Here is a 17928-nt window from a genome sequence, read left to right as displayed (position 1 = left end):
TCTGTCCCTCGCTGTGTTAATGTCTTGGATCTCACCTGCTTCCCTCACTCTCAGCTCTTTGTCCTCGTTCTCAGCCCATGCCCCTCAGTCTCAGCTCCTTTGCCCTCAGATCCATCTGATCTTGCCCTCGCTGTAAAGTTGCCCTTCACCGCCAGCTCATGCCCCTACCTTGGCACATTAGCTTCTGTCTGCAAGCTCGTGTCAATCATTGGCAGCTTACATCCCTCGCTCTCATCTAACATAACTCACTCACAGCTCATGTCAATCCCTCTCAACTCATGTACCCCAATTTCACTTAATATAATTCACTCTCGGCTCGTGACCCGGCCTCACGCCCCCCAGTCTCATCTCACGCACCTCGCTCTCAGCTAATGTAACTCACTCACGGGTCGTGCCCTGCCTCGAGCCCCTCACGCTCAACTCACGTCTCTCGCTCCCAGCTAACATAAGTCATTCACGACTCGTGCCCTTACCCCTAGTCCCTCACTCTCAGCTAATGTCAGTCTCTCTCATATCATGTGGCCCACTCTCACTTAATATAAGTCACTCGGGGCTCGGACCCTGCCTCCCTCACTCTCATCTCACGTCCCTCGCACTCAGTCCATGTGGCTCCCAGTCACCCGTGTCACTTTCTCAGTTCAGTTCTCACTTTTCCGTCCTGCGTCATGCGTGGGGGACCAGGCGTTTCTTTCCAGGAGTCCTCCTTCTGAACCCTCCGTCTTTCTTTCAGGAGCTCTTGGACGCAGGCCCTTATCTTTGCCCCAACCGTGGCCCCTTTCTGTCGCATCAATCCTTGTTTCTTGCGCTGCCTGCCCGCTGCCGACTCTTCTCTCCCCTGCCCCTCTGTCCGCTGCCTGACTCTAACCTCCCATCCCGCCCCTCTGTCCTGTGCCTGTTCTCGCCAGGAGAGGTACCGGTCCCCGTCCACCTCTACCCTTCCTGACCCCTCGGCGCCCACTGCCCTGCTACCTCTGGTATTTACACCCCTCTGTGTCCTGTGGTTCCCTGAATCACCCTCTGCCATCTTCTATCGCCTGCTGTACATCAGCGCTCTCTAATCCCTCTCAGATGTTCCTCTGTGCCTTTTACCTCAGCTTCTCTGATTCCCCACAGAGTCCTCTGTCCCTTTTACCCCAGCGGTCTCTGATTCCCCACAGAGGGTAATTTGCCTCCTTCCACCTCAGCTGTCTCTGATTCCCCACAGAGTCCTCTGTCCCTTTTACCCCAGCTGTCTCTGATTCCCCACAGAGGGTTCTCTGTCCCTTTTACCTCAGCTGTCTCTGATTCCCCACAGATGGCGCTCTATCCCTTTTACCTCAGCTGTCTCTGATTACCCACAGATGGTCCTCTGCCTCCTTCCACCTACGCTGTCTCTATTTCCCCACAGGGAATCCTCTGTCCCTTTTGCTTCAGCTGTCTTGGTTCCCTCTCAGACTGTCCTCTGTCCCCTTACACCTCAGGACTGTCTCTGACCCCCCTCAGGAGGGCCCCTCCCCCCTCCTAACTCAACTCTCTATGACTCCCTCCAGAAGGTACCCTGCCCCCTTCTACCTCAGATGTGTCTGATCCTTCTCAGACTGTCATTTGCCTCTTTATACCTCAACTTTCTCTGATCCCCCTCAGGAGGGTCCCCTGCCCCCTTCTACCTCATCTCTCTTTGATCACTCTCAGACTATCCTCTGCCTGCATATCACTCACCTGTTTCTAATCCCTTTCAGAGTGTCCTCTGCGCTATCTACCTCAGCTCTCTCTGGTCCTTCTCAGAGGGCCGTCTGCCCCTTCTACCTCAGCTGTCTCTAATCCCTCTTAGACTGTCCTCTTTCCCTTGTACCTCAGCTCTCACTGATCCCCAGAGGGTTCTCTGATCCCTATCAGAGGGTCCTCTGTCCCCTTCTATCTCAGCTCTCTCTGATCCCTCTCAGAGGGTCCTCTGACCCCTCGTACCTCAGCTCTCTCTGATCCCTCTCTACTTCAACTTTCTCGGTTCCCTCTCTGACTGTCCTCTGTCCCCTTCTATCTCAGCTCTCTCTGATCCCTCTCAAAGGGTCCTCTGACCCCTCGTACCTCAGCTCTCTCTGATCCCTCTCAGAGGGTCCTCTGGCCCTTCATACACTCCTCCTTGCTCTGCTCTTCAGGTCATATCGCTCTTCCATCCCCCCCATCTGCCCTGTCTCTCCAGGATCACCTTCTCTGCCCCGGTTCCGGCGCCTTAACCCGCCCGCTGGTCCTCTGCCTGCCCTGTTCCTTCTGTGCTCTGCCTGCTGCTCCTGGGACCAGCTCCTCCTGCCTGCTCTCTTCTCCCGGGTCTCCTGCCTCCTCCTGTACCCCCACACCCTCCCCTTCCCGGTGCCTCTCCTCGGCTGTGCAGTTTTGGAGGCGAGCCCTGCCTCCTTCCTCACATCAATGCCTCGGCCACTCACTTTCTGATGGTGCACGACGGGAAATGCTTTGAATACTTACGACATGGCCGCTCACAGTGACTGCCAAGGCTGACAGCAGTAGCCCTCTCCCGCAGACGCCCCCTCCCAAAATAAACAAAAACACACAAACAATGAGCCGGCTCTGAGCGGTCCTGCCGGCAGCAGCCCCCGGCAGACTCGGCGTGCCCCCCATGGCCAGGGAAGGCGGCAGGAGGCTTGACTTTCATTTTCTCCCCCGAGTCCTCCTGACTGACTTGTGTCGTCCATGAGAACCGCTGCCGGGCTCTGCACGAGGAGCGCCGGCTCTGGGAGCAGGAGGGACGCCGCGGAGGTAATGGGGGTGCTGCTACCTGTTGTGGCGTGTTTGTTTGGTGTTGTCCTGCTTCTCTCCCCCGCACCCGTCTCTGCGCGTCTGTATGTGCTGCGCTGCCGGGGTCCCTCGGAAGAAGTCTCCTTGTGGTTCAGCGCTGCCCATGTGGTGCCTCTCGGGTGGGTCTCGGTGCCCTGCTGCCTCCACGCGGCCCTCTGAGGGTAGGGAGGCTTCACCACACTCTGCCGGGCGTGTTAAGTCTCTAGCCCCTGCACAGGGCACCCCGTGTGCTGTAGGTGCCAGTCAGTTGTAGGGATACTCGCTGCTGCGAGGGTACACAGACCTGCAGCCAAGGGACGGGCACGGGGGAGAGAGAAGAGAGAGACACACACAGAGCGAGCGAGAGAGGCGAAACTCAACGGTCAGAAACGGTGCAATGAGCTATTTGCCACCATGCACGAAGGCGAATTTATATGAATGGTATTGCCCATTGATTTGAGTAGCAATTGGCAATATCTCAGCAAGTAAAAAAAGTTTAAATATTCCAGCATGTTTGCCTAAAAAGTAAAAGGTCCTCCAAATACTGATAGTTATCTTGCATTTGGTGATTTCTAGCACGCAATACGATTGTTTTAATTATAATATATCTCATTAGTGTACTAATCGCAATAAGCGAAAGTGAAAGTTCAAGAAAAAGTGTTATTTACTCTTGGGGGTGGGTACTCTCGTGAATGTATAGTGATCTTGCTTTAATTTGCGGAACTGTGTTTCCTTGAAAGTTTCTGACAAATCTCATACACACAGCGTGTTTTGGAGGTCCAAAAATCGCCTTTGTTGTAATTCCCAAGATGGCCACCGGAGGGCGCGCGAGCGAGGATTTGCAAGCTCTTCTGCCATCCTTATCTCTCGAGGCAGAGCTTTGAAATAAAGTTGTTCTGCAAACTTTGAAAGTGACCCCGCACCTCTGATTTGTGGCGATAAACAATGCGCGCTTAGAGCGGCTCTTGCCGAGACCCAGGACTGGGGATCCCGCGGCGGTCGGCTCTTGGTACGGGCTCTTCCGGGGATCCCTGCGTGCTGTCTTTGCCTGAGGGGTCAGGCCGGCTGACCTCAGAAGAATGCACGAGCCATAAATTCAAAGAAATCCCGAGGCAGCTGGTTCTGAGCCACAAGGAGACAATACCTAACCTGGACAAAACGGGCTTCCTCCGCGTGCTGGCCAAGTGCGAGACAGGGACTAAAGAAAAGTAAGTTCGAACTTTACTCTCATTTACTTTAAGAACGTGTTTAAAAAACAAAAACAAAAAAAACATGCCATGTGCTGAATGCCGAAACTACACCTAATTATGTGCCCTGGAATATATTAGTGCGGTTCATTTTTTTAAAGATACATAATTTATTTGGCGTTCAAATATATTTGCAGTGCAGGAGAAACGTATTTCTAATTGAAAAGATACACGAGGTTTGACAGAGACCTGGAATAGGAATTGATGCGGAGTGCGTGTTTACTGGTGCGCAGACGCCCAGGACATACTTGCCTAATCGTTTAATGCCAGTGTAAATCGTGTTTACACTCTGTGGCATTTATCCCCAGTTTATGACGCTGAGTACCTGTGGGAAAGGAGGCGGGTGTCGCATTTTATCAATAAGATTCTCGCTCGCTCTCCGACTTTTGGGCTTTTCTAAATCTGACTTTGCAGTCGCGTGTGTTTGTCTTCGGGACTCGCGCGTGGCCCGGGTCACCGGAGATGGGCAGTGGTAATACTGTGCGTGTGTGTGGGGAAGCGTGGGAGGGTGCACGGCCGCCGCGCTGTCAGGCGCGCATGTATGTTTAGAATGCAGATGCCAGGGCAGTGCACCCTCCCGGAGCGAGAGAGCGAGAATTTTCTACCCCCGGGTCACGTTTGAAGTAGAACTGAACTTGCTTTCACTAAGAAAGTGCCTCGGTGCGCTGAAAGACTGCACGTTGCGCTAGAAAAAAAGGCAGCCCAATAATTAAAATATTAATTACAATAAAAATAGCAATGCGGCAAACGTAGTTATTTAGCATTTTTCTGTTGTCGCTCTCTGGCGTGAACGTCTAAGTAGATTTACTTGCAGGCTTTTATAACCAAGGGGCACGTCACCCAGCGCTCCACGCTCACTTTAAAAAAAAATTGTTTCGTGTTCTAGAAAGGTCTGCACTTTAGTTTTAGTTGGCACGAGCTGTGGGAAAGCGACAGGTGGCCCAGTGGCATAGGGCTCTCCTTACGGATCGATCAGCCCTGCTAGGATTGCTTCGCTCGGCTTCACTTCCGGGGCCCCGGGCAGGGAGCTGGGGTCAGCGGTGCAGAGGGCCGGCCGGGCGGGCAGACAATGACTGTTGTGTCTGTGGCCGGGAGATTACCCCCTTCGGCAGGGTGTGGCCTCTGCAGACACAGGGCCCTCGGGAGAGCGGTCCTGGGCCGGCCCGATAAGGGCAGCGCCGGCCCCGGGAGTGCGGTGTCACCTCCGGCGGAGCCCGCTGCGTGCTTCTGCCTGTATCTGCTCCAGGACGGATCTCACGCGATATAAAAGGGCTCTTCCCTCGCTAAGGCGCTTTGGGGTCAAGGCACTGAGGTTTGCAGCGCTGTATCTTACCCTCAAACTGCCAAAGCACTAGCACGTATCCTTCGGTAACGAAAACGTACCAATGCACGGCGATGGTCGTATATCGCTGAGTTTCAAATTGCATACAGCATTATTTAAAAAATGCAGTATGTTTGTGAAACGACCTAATTGCCCTCCTACTTATAGGAAATGCATTTAGAACAGCTTCTCAATAATATTTATTTTTAATTATGTAAGTGTTAATGCATTAAAATGAACGCTACTTGCCATGACAGCCTATGCGTGTCTGTCCAATGTTCTTACTTTGTCTCTGTGTGGGCAACTACGTGTACATTTATGTTATTTTATATTTTTCTATAGCTATATTTGTACTCAGAAATAATACATGTGCATTATACACAAGCATGTGTCGCTGTCAGATGGACAGACAAAGCGACAGCTAGACAGACAGATTAGTGTAAATTGTGTACGTTTACTCACACAAACACACACACAGCGTACGCACACATAGCCAAGTAGATATGCACACATCCACACACAGATACACAAGTATACAGACACGCAGCTATGCCACTGCTGCTATTTCTAGCCGTGTCCTTATTTTTGTTTGAGCCCATTCTTTGTGCCAATGACACTATTGATAATAGATATATGTTTAATAATATACCCTAAGCACTATATTAAAGCAGTGTGACAGCTTATGCTTCTATGGTCCACCCTCTGAACTGTCAGTGTCACCCCCTTCTTCGCGTGTGTAGCGCGCTGGCCATCCTCGCACCTCAGCGCACACACCCACCCACACACGCACGCGCACACACACGCACACGCACACACTCGGCCACACATTCGAACCGTGTGAAATTATATTAAGAATAATGCCGATCATAAAGGTTGCCGTCCAAGAAAGCGATTATCGGGGCCCCTGTGGCCTGGCACCCTGCAGGGCCGCCCCGCGCTCAGGCCGCACTCAGCCGGGCCCAGAACTTTGTTTCTTATAATACATTCTTGTGCGAACGGAGCGGGGCTGCTGGTAAAACAATCCCCCGGCCGGGCCTGTGTTGCGAGAGCTGATCCCCTAATGGCATTTTGTTTTGAACAGTTGCTGTAGTCGAAGTTCCCTCATAAGGTAAGGTGGCACTGGGTCTGCAGGGGGGCCCAAATGCCACATTTATAATTAGACTGCCAATTCAGCACATTGTATCCACGGCTAAACAGGGCCCTGCTGCTGCGCCGCGCTTCTCAATAGGCTGCATTCAGGGCCGGCCAACTCACCGACTTCATTCCTGGAGTCACTTTTAGAACAGGGGGGACATAGGGGGAGGGGAGACAATGCAGCCTGCTCTTCTGCCCGTCTTTCCAGGACAGCGCCGGTGACAGACACGGGGCGCTTCCTTTTCTGCAACAGCCAGTGGATTGGAGGGCGTTCACAATAACGTGCATGCGCCCCCCACACACATTACCCTCACATGCGTCTTCACCTGCATGTTGAGGTGCAGACATGGCGCTTGTGGTGTGGTTCTGCGCTGCACCTGTCTCTGCTGCTGGGGGACGCACTGGCCTGCCCGGTGGGCCAGTCCCTCTGTCGCCTGGTGGGCGCGGCAGTGCAACTGACTCAGTCCCAGCCCAGTCTACTCGGCAGGAGACCCAAGCATAGAATACCGACCCTCGTCCCCCCGTGCTGTGCCCCCTGCATCAACCTAAGAAACCGACAGCACAGCGACTAGAAATGTTCAATGCACACCCTCTTCACCGCATGTCCCCTTTATGAATAACTTTGCACATGTCCCCTCCACACAGTAGCCCTGAGCGTGCTTTACGCGAGGCCTGTGCTTGTCACGACCTCAGAAGCAAGAGCGGAATCCACCCGCGTAGCTAGTGCAAGGAAGGAAATGGGCTGCTAGCTGCTATTCGAATTGTAATATAAACCAAATATTAGGGCTGAGAGGCTCCGGTGCCACTGCTCCTGCTGCACCAGTGGAAGCTACGCCATGGTTGAATGCCTCCGGTGCACGGATGGATTCCCGCGGGAGCCCCGAGGTGGTAAAGACTTCTCTATACTGTAGGGCGGTGCTGGCACCCCCTGGAGAGGGACAGCACCACGTGAATAAAAATAAATGCTAGAGTTTTTCCAAAACTTCGTTGCGGCTCTGATTCATTCACACCCGCATCAAAAATTCTCTCCTCCTGCTACTGAGAATTAAAAGTTGTACATTTTTTAAAGTTCTTCCAATGCTGTAGAGTGTGCAGACGTCGGCCCCCGGCCCCCTAGAGTGGATTTTTAAACACTAGGATGAAGTGAAAGAATTGTTCTCGCCGGCTTTACCCAACAACATTGTAAATGATGCTTGACAATCTGTTACTGTCATGATAAGTGATGCCATGCGTGCTTGATAATGAGTCATTTGCATTAACTCCATAGCAAAAACTGGAATGCCCGCTTGGTGCCCTGTTACCTGCATTACTGCCAATGCACACGCTGGAACGCTGGCATATTTGTTTGATCATGCATTACCTGCATTACTGCGGCTTTGCATACAGTAAATGTTGCAAAGCATGGCGTGTAGTGCAGTACCTGCATCAGTGCTGTAGTAGATGCTATGATGTATGGTAGGCAGTGCAGTGCGGCGTCAGTGCTGTAGTAAATGCTGAACACAAAAGATGCCTAGGTTTTTAACGATGAGTTTCAAAGAAGCTACAGGAACCCTGAAGATTTTGGGAAAATCGCCTCACCCATAATTTATTGTGGCATGATGCATCGTTGGTGGGACCCCACACCTTGGTAGGTAAATACCACCTTAGAAGACTCATCAGCCATTGCTGGAAGTTCTTACATAAGCGTGAACTGAATTATTACAGGGATCCAGAAAGATAGTAAAAAATATCTTGAGGTATACCCAAGGGGATACCCTTTATTATTGAGTAATCCAAATCTGATGAAAAAACACCCCTATCGGGTTAGGTTCAATGGCTCATCTATCTGATAACTGAAAGTTATTGGTGATTTCGCCAAAATCTGTAGGAGGCCTGTAGGTTCTCTGAAACCCATCTTTAAAAAAAACGGCATATTTTGTGTTTTCATGTTAAAATCGTCGCGGGTAGGCCCAGGCTGATTGCCTCTCCCTTTCCACAGTGGTTTTATTATACTGTAGTAAATCCTGCCTAGTAACACCTGCTCCGGTGCTGTATTAAATGCTGCCTTGCATCCCTGTTAGCGCAGTGCCTGCTTCAATGCAGTAGTAAATGCAGCTCTGCAGGCCTGGCAGTGCATTACCTGCTTCAGTGCTGCAGTAAATGCTGCCATGCATTCCTGTTAGTGCAGTATCTTCTCAGTGCTGCAGTAAATGCTGCCATGCATGCCTGGCAGTGCATTACCTGCTTCAGTGCTGCAGTAAATGCTGCCATGCATGCTTGTTAGTACAGTATCTGCTCAGTGCTGCAGTGCAGTACCTGCTTCAGTGCTGCAGTGAATGCTGCAATGCATGCCTGTTAGTGCAGTATCTGCTCAGTGCTGCAGTAAACGCTGCTGTGCATGCCTGGTAGTGCAGTACCTGAATCAGTGCTGCAAGAAATGCTGACACGCATGTCTGTTAGTGCAGTATCTGCTCAATGCTGCAGTAAATGCTGACACGCATGCCTGGTAGTGCAGTACCTGCTTCAGTGCTGCAGTAAATGCTGACTGGTATACTTGGTCTTCAGTTACCTGAAATACTAATGTGCTAAATGTTGGTACTGTGCTTGACAGCATGCTGATTGTATTGCTGCTCTGGGAAATGCTTGCATGTATGCTTGATGACGTGCTACCTTTATTACTGCAATGGTTAATACTCGAGTGCACTGTACTGTTACAGTGAATGTTTTCGTGCATATTTAATGTCGAGTTACTGTGGTGGTAAAAACTTAAATGCATGCTTTTTAATACTTTCATGTATTATTATTATTGCAAATACTAACTCGCACTCCTCATAATGTGTTATCTGAATTACAGGTGCGGTTAAAATTTACATGTATGCTTTGTAGTACGTTACTTGCATTACTGCAGTGATAAATGTTGTCGTGCTTGGTAATGGTTTACCTGTATTACTGCTACAGCAAGTACTGGCACCCATGCTTAAAAATGCTTTACCTGCATTACTGCTACGCAAGTTTTGGCACGAATGCTCGGTAAAGCGCTCCCTGAAATACTGCTATCGTAAAATTTTGCATATTTACTTGCTACTGCATTGCACGGATGCTGCTGGAAAATGCCTGCATGCATATTTGAATCTGGATTTGGTCTGCTGCGCACATTGTAGGGCAGTGCCCGGGGCAGGTATTGGCCTGACGTGGAACAGAGAAGGACACATATGTTCGCCTCAGAGCGCGTTCAAGGAACAACTGTGCTGAGACAGACGCTAATGTCTGCCTTTTACCGGGGATGCAGGTCAGGGGAGCTGCCACGCAATCTCAGGCCCATTGACTCGAAGAGATTTAGTGGTTTCCTGTCGAACACGGGCCTCCCCGGCCATACAATGCCTGCCTGTGAGGGCGAGGCGCGCGCCGTGACGCAGAGGGAGAGCCGAGGGTGGAGAGGGGAGAGAGGCAGACTGAGGGACAAAGGGGATCGGGGAGGAAGGGGCCACTGAGAGACGGAGGGGATGGAGAGGGAGAGTAGGGAAGAGAGACAGGTTCGGGGTAAAAGGGGAGCAGGGAGAATAGGGGCACTGAGAGTCAGGGAATGAAGGATTGAGAATTGGGCAGTCACTCGGGATAGTGAGGGAGAGTAGGTGAGGAAGACAGGCTCAGGGGAGAAGAGGAAACAGCCCGAGTGGGGGCAGTGAGAGTCGAGGGGTATAGAGGGAGGGTGGGGGAGAGGGACAGGCTCAGGGGCGAAGGGGGAGCAGGGAAAATGGGCACTGAGATGCGGAGAGAAGGAAGGAGTAGTGATTGGGCAGGGACACCGAGGGTCTGATGATGGGTACACATGGAGATTAGTGGAGAAGGACAGGTTCGGGGAAAAGGGGACACTAGGGGACCTGAGAGGCGGGGGAGGAGGGTGGTAGTTAGGCGAGAGAGGCAGACTCAGAGTCAAAAGGAAAAGAAGGAGAATTGGGGCCCTGAGAGACAGAGTGAGATTGGGGGTGGGGTCACTGAGGAGTAAAGGGGATGATATTGAGGCAGAAAATAGAAAATAACACAATGCAGGGGGGTGGGGGCGCTCCTCAGGAGCGCCGGGTACTTTGGTAAGTGCAAGGCCAGCGTGGGGGGAGGGATAGACACATTGTAAGGGGTACAGTGGGTATCATGAAAGTGGGCATCTTTTAAGGGTGGTGAGAAGGAGTGGCAATCTGTGAAGGACAGAGAGGGTGCAAGGGGAGAGGAGGGCACAAAGGGTGGAATGAGTTGAGTGGATAAGTGAGAGAGGACACATTGTCATGGGTAGAGTAGCAGATTGGGTAGAAGGAAGCGATATGAATAGGGGATATTTTAAGGCGAGGGGGCGTCAGGGCGCTGGGGCTGAGGTGGGAGAGGCAGGCTGGGCACAGAGAGGGCACTGTGAGAACGTCTGAGTGCGCACAGGGGGGAAGGTAAATCGAAAAGAAGAGGAGGAAAGGAGACGGAAGCATCGCCGATGGAACTAGGGAGGAAAGAGGCAGCTGAGGTGGGGGGGAGGGGTTGGGGGGACGATAGAAGAAGACAAAAATGGGAGAGGCAAATATGAAAGAAGATAGTGGGGGAGAATGAAGGTGAGAAAAAGTAAGAAGGACGTGGGGGAAAGGGGGTGAGTCTTCTGGAGGGAAGACTTAAGACATGGAGGGGGAGGGAGCGGCACGTGGAGGTGAAGTCGCCAGGGAAGGATGTAGGACTTGGACAGAGGGAATGAACGCGCGAGGTGGGCAGAAGTGATGGAGGGGCAGGAAGGCAGGAGGGCTGGGGGGGGGGGCTGTGTACTGAGAGGGGGTGATAAGCGGATCTCCACCGACCATGGGATGGAAGTCCAGGAGAGGACCAGTGGGATGAGTAGAGGAGGGGGGATCGGCACGCGGGCAGGGCCAGAGTCCTTCGGCTCTTTCTCCCCACCCCCTGCTTCACTGACGTGTTTCACTGGTGGTGGTTTCTTCCATAATGCTGGGATCCCCTGGCCTACAGGCCAAACTAAGGGGCGCGTGATCTTGGTTGAAACAATTTCTCATCTGAGGCCGACGAGGCGCATCTGCAACCCGTGGCTGTTTAACAACAAATCTGAAAGGCCCCTGTGACCAAAGTACCGAGCGCGGCGAAGCAGCCACATGGCGGGAGTACTCCGGGCGGTGTCGGACGGAGGCACGAATGCTGCCCGAGCAGAGCTGTGATCCCACAGAGAGCGAGAACGAGGGGCGACAGGCCGAAAGAGTGAAAAACATAAGAGGGAAAGAGAGAGAGGCCGTCTGTGTGTGTGACAGAGAGAAAGAGAATGAGAGAAGAGAAGCAGAGAGAGAGAGAGAAGGAGGGATGGAATCAGAAAGAGAAGGGACTGACAGGGAGAGACACTGAGCCGGAGAGAGGGAAAGAGAAGAGACAGAGGAGTAGCGAATGGGGAACAGATAAAGGAGAAGAGGGGAAGAGAGAACGCACTAGTAGCGAAACAGAGCGGTAGAAAAGAGAGAGGGACAGCAAGAGGAGACAGAAAGAGAGAGAGTGAGGGAGAGACAGACGTAAAGGGAAAGGGAGAGAGGCGGAGAGGGAGAGGGAGGGGAGAGAGGAAAGCGGCCTGGGAGAAAGTGTGGAAGACAGTGAGCGAGAGAGGGGTGGGTAGAGCGGCGTGTTACCTACTAGGCATTACTGTGAGTAGAAACACACAATACACGGCACTGACTGAGCCCTCCACGCGCCGAGTGAGGAGCAGCACACCCCGTGGGCAGTGTGTACAGATGTTCATTCACCTCACGTGCCTGGCGAGCAGTGCCCATCCGCTGGCGCCCCTCACCACCGGACTTCCTGAACGTGCCAGTTTGCGTGGCACTTATGAATACATGCTGACAGACCCCATTCAGGTGGGACATTCTCGAGTATTTAATCCAAAATTGGCTTTATTTTAGTTGTCTCCCGCTTAAAATTGACTCTGCTAAAATATAAGCCAATTGGGAAATATATATTCCTCCGATGGTATTTTATAAATTTCCCACTTTGAAAATGTTGGCAAGTATGCTTCTGACAGTACCACGTGCACCATGTGCCACGGATCCCACTGACACAACAGTGCTTGCAATGATGTAGGTTTGTGGTGCAGCTGTAAGACACCCCCTTTCATGGGTTTCTGCAGGGGAAAGGGGGGGTACTTGGGTCTCCCCCCCTCGCCACCCTACCGGATTTAGGTACAGCCTGGTGTGCAGGTTCACAGTGCAGCGTAAGACTATGGCCACCGTAGTGTTACATTGCCTGCACTAGTATGGCCCTGTCCCCTGCCAAAAACAGTCTGGGATGCCCCCCCAAAAATTGCTGCGGACGCCACTGCCCCCTCCTGTAAGAAACAAAACTGTGCCACAGAGCAGTGTTTGCTTTGGTACGCACACAGGGGCAAACAGACATAAACCTATTGCTATTTTCCCATACATACATATGTCAGTACAGTTTAAAATATTTGAGTTTGTGTATGACACAATCTGAACTGGTGATTATTTAGTGCGATGCATTCACTTTTGTTTGCTTCTGACCTTCTTATTTCCTGGGATAAATTGTATCTATGCTGCTCCACCATGTCGATGGATGCACTTAGAAATACAAGTTTGTGTTTATGTGCAGTGCACGTATTGCACATTTAGGTAAAACAAACTTGGTTTCAGCTGTGTTGATAAATTGAGTTATTTTTAAAATCAGTGGGGATTGTATGCAGGGATGGCTCCTTCACTATGGCGAAGGAGTGTCACCCCACTGGCTGAGCCAAATGCACAAAAATGAAATAAAGTTCACTATTGTTTTAATTTTCTGCTTCTGGCACAGCCAGCAGTGCAGGGAGGGGCGGGGCTAGGCCACAAGAGGTGGGAGGACGGGAGAGTGCACCTAAGTGCGCGTGCATGTTTGGTTGGCCGTCTGAGGCTGGCCAAACACACATGCTCACTTAAGTTTCTCCAGCGCGGCTGTGTTTATCAGCTGGGCTGGAGAAACTGCACAGACCTGAGGGCTGTGTCTGAGCAGCAGTCCGAGCTGCTCAGACCAATCCTGGTGCTGCTTTCATTCTAAGTTTAGCATGAGAGCAGCACCAGGATTGCTGGGGAACCTGTGCTGGTGTCCCAGCAGTGAATGATGGGACACCACAATAGGACCAACGAGCGAGGCGACAGGGACAGAAGCAAGGTAAGTACGTTTTATTATTTTTTACATTTTCACCTCACCTCCACTCCCCCACCCCTCCCCTTGAGTTATTTGGTGGCAGCCGCTGATTGTATGCAAGAACATTGTAAAAGGGAAAGCACTGTCCTTCAGAACAGCTATCCATCTAAGGGCTGTCAATGCCAGGAGCGGATCCACTTGGATACCTCCCTGTCTGCATTCATAGGTGAATCCATACTCGTTTACTCTAACAAGACTTCTCATTCAAAATCTATTAGTAGCATACAAGTGAGGTTGAAAAGATGCTGCAGCAATATTCTCCTTTTCAGATGTAAGCTTTAACTTCTGTATATATAGAGGAATATTCAACTTCAGCATATTATACTGTGACAGGCAATCCTTTTATAGGTTTGATTTGATAGCACAGCCGTACTGTGCTCTATTGCTGAAAAATGTTACAAATTCTCAAAAGCATTTGAGAAAGGGTTTCAGAGGCAGAGTGTAAATCACTGACTAGAGGAAGATTCCCTTTATTTTAAGAGATGAAATGAGATGGTACGTCAACGCCAGGTACTCTAGTTGTTCGCAGTGCCAGTGTTTCTGGGCTGCTGAGTTGCTCTGGTGGGTCGCGATCGGTACTCTGTGTGTGAGCTTGGGCAGAAGGCCTGCTATTGCAATGGCTAGTATTGGTATTCGGCCCTTGCTGCTACTTGTTCTGTCTCAAGCACGCTTTACAATCATTTGATGCACATTGTATACATGTCCCATTTCAGAAGACACAAAGAGCGCCCTGGCACTCTGTACGTTACTACTGCTTATTCTCAATAGCATCCTTTTCGGAAGCCTTCCGCTCTTGATTGGATACGAATGGCGGACAATTGGCTTTGATGAAGACCCTCTGCTTGGAGCTGCAATCATGTTTCTGGGAGAGCATCCAATATGTCAGCTGATGTTTGGAAACGTGAAGCATTCCATCGGGCACATGTGCTTAAGACTCTCATATCAGCCAGAGGCAGGTACTGGAGTTGATAAAACACCGGTAAGCAGCTGCAGGAGGGCTTGCAGATGGGCTGTCCAGCAGGTATGAAGATAATGTAATCTCCTTGGAGCTCAGAGCTTCCATGCTGCACTATTTGATTGATATAAGGTGCTGCGGCTTATGTCCTTAAAAACGTGTAGAACATCCCTATGTTGTCCCGCCTCCTTTTTGTCTATTGTTGAAACCCTGACACATGCCTCGAATGTCCTTTCGTGAAGCTGTACCACGATATTCATCCACTTGGCGCCTTTTTTTCACCCCGTCTTCTGCACTCATATGAATATCCGGCTCTTCAGGCACAAGGATAGCTCGAACGTTGTTGAAACTTAATTCTCCACGAGAAGCCTCTTTCTACAATGAGCCAAAATTAGCTAGCATGCTGCTTCTGTGACTTTCCGTACATCTCATTCATCTGTCTAACAGGAGGGGAGCATCCTGCTTCTTAAAATGTTTATCAATCTTGTAATACATTCTTGAAATCATTTTCCATGCAGCAGCTCTCTTTGCGTTTTCTGCTGCCTAAAACGTGCTGATCCGAGTGAGGATGTTCCTCTACTCCGGAACCTCTTTCATGTGTGCATGCTGGATATTGAACAGTGCACCCAGATATGGAAACAATATCATATGTACATGCTGAATATTATACAATACACCAGACTCCTTGATGTATTTCATGTCTGTATGTTAGCTATTGTACAATACATTAAACTCTGAATCATATTTCATGTATGGATGCTGCAAGTTGAATAATGCTCCTAACACTGGAACCTATGTCATGTAATTAGGATGGAAGTTGTACATTGCACCGACTCTGGAACCTATTTTATGAATGCAAGTCAGATGTTGTACAATGCACTTAACTGTGGAACCTACTTCCTGTATGCATGCTGGACGTTGTACAATGCACCAAATCGGGAATCTAATTCATGTATGCATGTCAGATGTACACTGCACCCAACTCTGGAAACTATTTCATGTATGCATGCCGCATGTTTTGCACTGCACCAGCTCTGGAACCTATTTCATGTATGTGTGATGGATGTTGTACAGTGCACCAACTCTGTTCTCTATTTCATTTATGAGTGCCAGATGTTGTACAGTGCAGCAGCTCTGGAACCTATGTCATGTATGCTTGCTGGATGCTGTACAGTGCACCAACTCTGGAACCTATTTCATGTATGCATGCCGGATGTTGTACAGTGCACCAACTCTGGAACCTATGTCATGTATTTATGCCGGATGTTGTTCAGTGCACCATCTCTGTAACCTATTTCATGTATGCATGCCGGATGTTGTACATTGTACCAGCTCTGACCTCTATTTCATGTATGCGTGCCGGATGTTGTACATTGTACCAACTCTGTCCTCTATTTCATGTATGCATGCCGGATGTTGTACAGTGCACCAACTCTGGAACCTATTTCATGTATGCATGTCAGATGTTGTACAGTGCACCAACTCTGGGTCCTATTTCATGTATGCTTGCTGGATGTTGTACAGTGCACCAGCTCTGGGACCTATTTCATGGATGCATGCCGGATGTTGTACAGTGCACCAACTCTGGAACCTGTTTCATGTATGCTTGCCGGATGTTGTACAGTGCACCAACTCTGGGTCCTATTTCATGTATGCATGCCAGATGTTGTACAGTGCACCAATTCTGGATCCTATTTCATGTATGCTTGCTGGATGTTGTACAGTGCACCAGCTCTGGGACCTGTTTCATCTATGCGTGCTGGCTGTTGTACAGTGCACCAACTCTGGAACCTGTTTCATGTATGCTTGCCGGATGTTGAACACTGCACCAACTCTGGAACCTATTTCATGTATGCTTGCCGGATGTTTTGCACTGCACCAGCTCTGGAACCTATTTCATGTATGTGTGATGGATGTTGTACAGTGCACCAACTCTGTTCTCTATTTCATTTATGAGTGCCAGATGTTGTACAGTGCAGCAGCTCTGGAACCTATGTCATGTATGCTTGCTGGATGCTGTACAGTGCACCAACTCTGGAACCTATTTCATGTATGCATGTCGGATGTTGTACAGTGCACCAACTCTGGAACCTATGTCATGTATTTATGCCGGATGTTGTACAGTGCACCATCTCTGTAACCTATTTCATGTATGCATGCCGGATGTTGTACATTGTACCAGCTCTGACCTCTATTTCATGTATGCGTGCCGGATGTTGTACATTGTACCAACTCTGTCCTCTATTTCATGTATGCATGCCGGATGTTGTACAGTGCACCAACTCTGGAACCTATTTCATGTATGCATGTCAGATGTTGTACAGTGCACCAACTCTGGGTCCTATTTCATGTATGCTTGCTGGATGTTGTACAGTGCACCAGCTCTGGGACCTATTTCATGGATGCATGCCGGATGTTGTACAGTGCACCAACTCTGGAACCTGTTTCATGTATGCTTGCCGGATGTTGTACAGTGCACCAACTCTGGGTCCTATTTCATGTATGCATGCCAGATGTTGTACAGTGCACCAATTCTGGATCCTATTTCATGTATGCTTGCTGGATGTTGTACAGTGCACCAGCTCTGGGACCTGTTTCATCTATGCGTGCTGGCTGTTGTACAGTGCACCAACTCTGGAACCTGTTTCATGTATGCTTGCCGGATGTTGAACACTGCACCAACTCTGGAACCTATTTCATGTATGCTTGCCGGATGTTGTACCGTGCACCAACTCTGGAACCTATTTCATGTATGCTTGCCGGATGTTATAGAGTGCACCAGCTCCGGGACCTATTTCATGTATGCATGCCGGATGTTGTACAGTGCACCAACTCTGGAACCTGTTTCATGTATGCTTGCCGGATGTTGTACCGTGCACCAACTCTGGAACCTATTTCATGTATGCTTTCCGGATGTTGTGCAGTGCACCAGCTCCGGGACCTATTTCATGTATGCATGCCGGATGTTGTACAGTGCACCAACTCTGGAACCTACTTTATGTATGCTTGTTGGATGTTGAACAGTGCACCAATTCTCCAAACTATTTCATGTATGTGTGCAGATGTTGTACAATGCACCTTGCTCTGCATCTTATTTCATGTATGCATGCTGAATGTCGTACAATGCACCAACTCTGGAACCTATTTCATGTATGCATGCTGGATGTTGAATAGTTTTATTACCACCATAAATGCTTGTAGTCCTCAAAAATATCATTCAGACAGAAATACTTCAGAGCATAGGCCAGTGAATAGTTCTCTACACCAGACACACTCAGCAGTGCAATATTTCCAGTCATGAGGCAGAG

At 50.0% G+C, this 17928-nt stretch overlaps 1 protein-coding gene across 15 annotated transcripts in view; it reads left to right on the top strand.

Moving 5' to 3' along the window:
• The first annotated feature begins 2414 nt into the window (after positions 1-2414).
• The window catches only part of SOX6 (SRY-box transcription factor 6), a 777007-nt gene continuing 761493 nt past the window's right edge, over positions 2415-17928 (top strand). For 8 of the 15 annotated variants that reach the window (XM_069223720.1, XM_069223708.1, XM_069223713.1 and 5 more), the window contains exon 1: positions 2415-2751. The gene's annotated coding sequence lies outside the window, so the exon portion shown is untranslated. Of the gene's footprint in view, positions 2752-3693; positions 3978-17928 lie in introns of those variants that run through there. The other 7 variants (XM_069223717.1, XM_069223719.1, XM_069223716.1 and 4 more) reach the window with 2 other exon arrangements.

This window comes from Pleurodeles waltl, chromosome 3_1 (assembly GCF_031143425.1).
Source record: "Pleurodeles waltl isolate 20211129_DDA chromosome 3_1, aPleWal1.hap1.20221129, whole genome shotgun sequence".
In the NCBI taxonomy this organism is placed as follows: domain Eukaryota; kingdom Metazoa; phylum Chordata; class Amphibia; order Caudata; family Salamandridae; genus Pleurodeles; species Pleurodeles waltl.
This window is presented reverse-complemented; position numbering and strand designations above follow the sequence as displayed.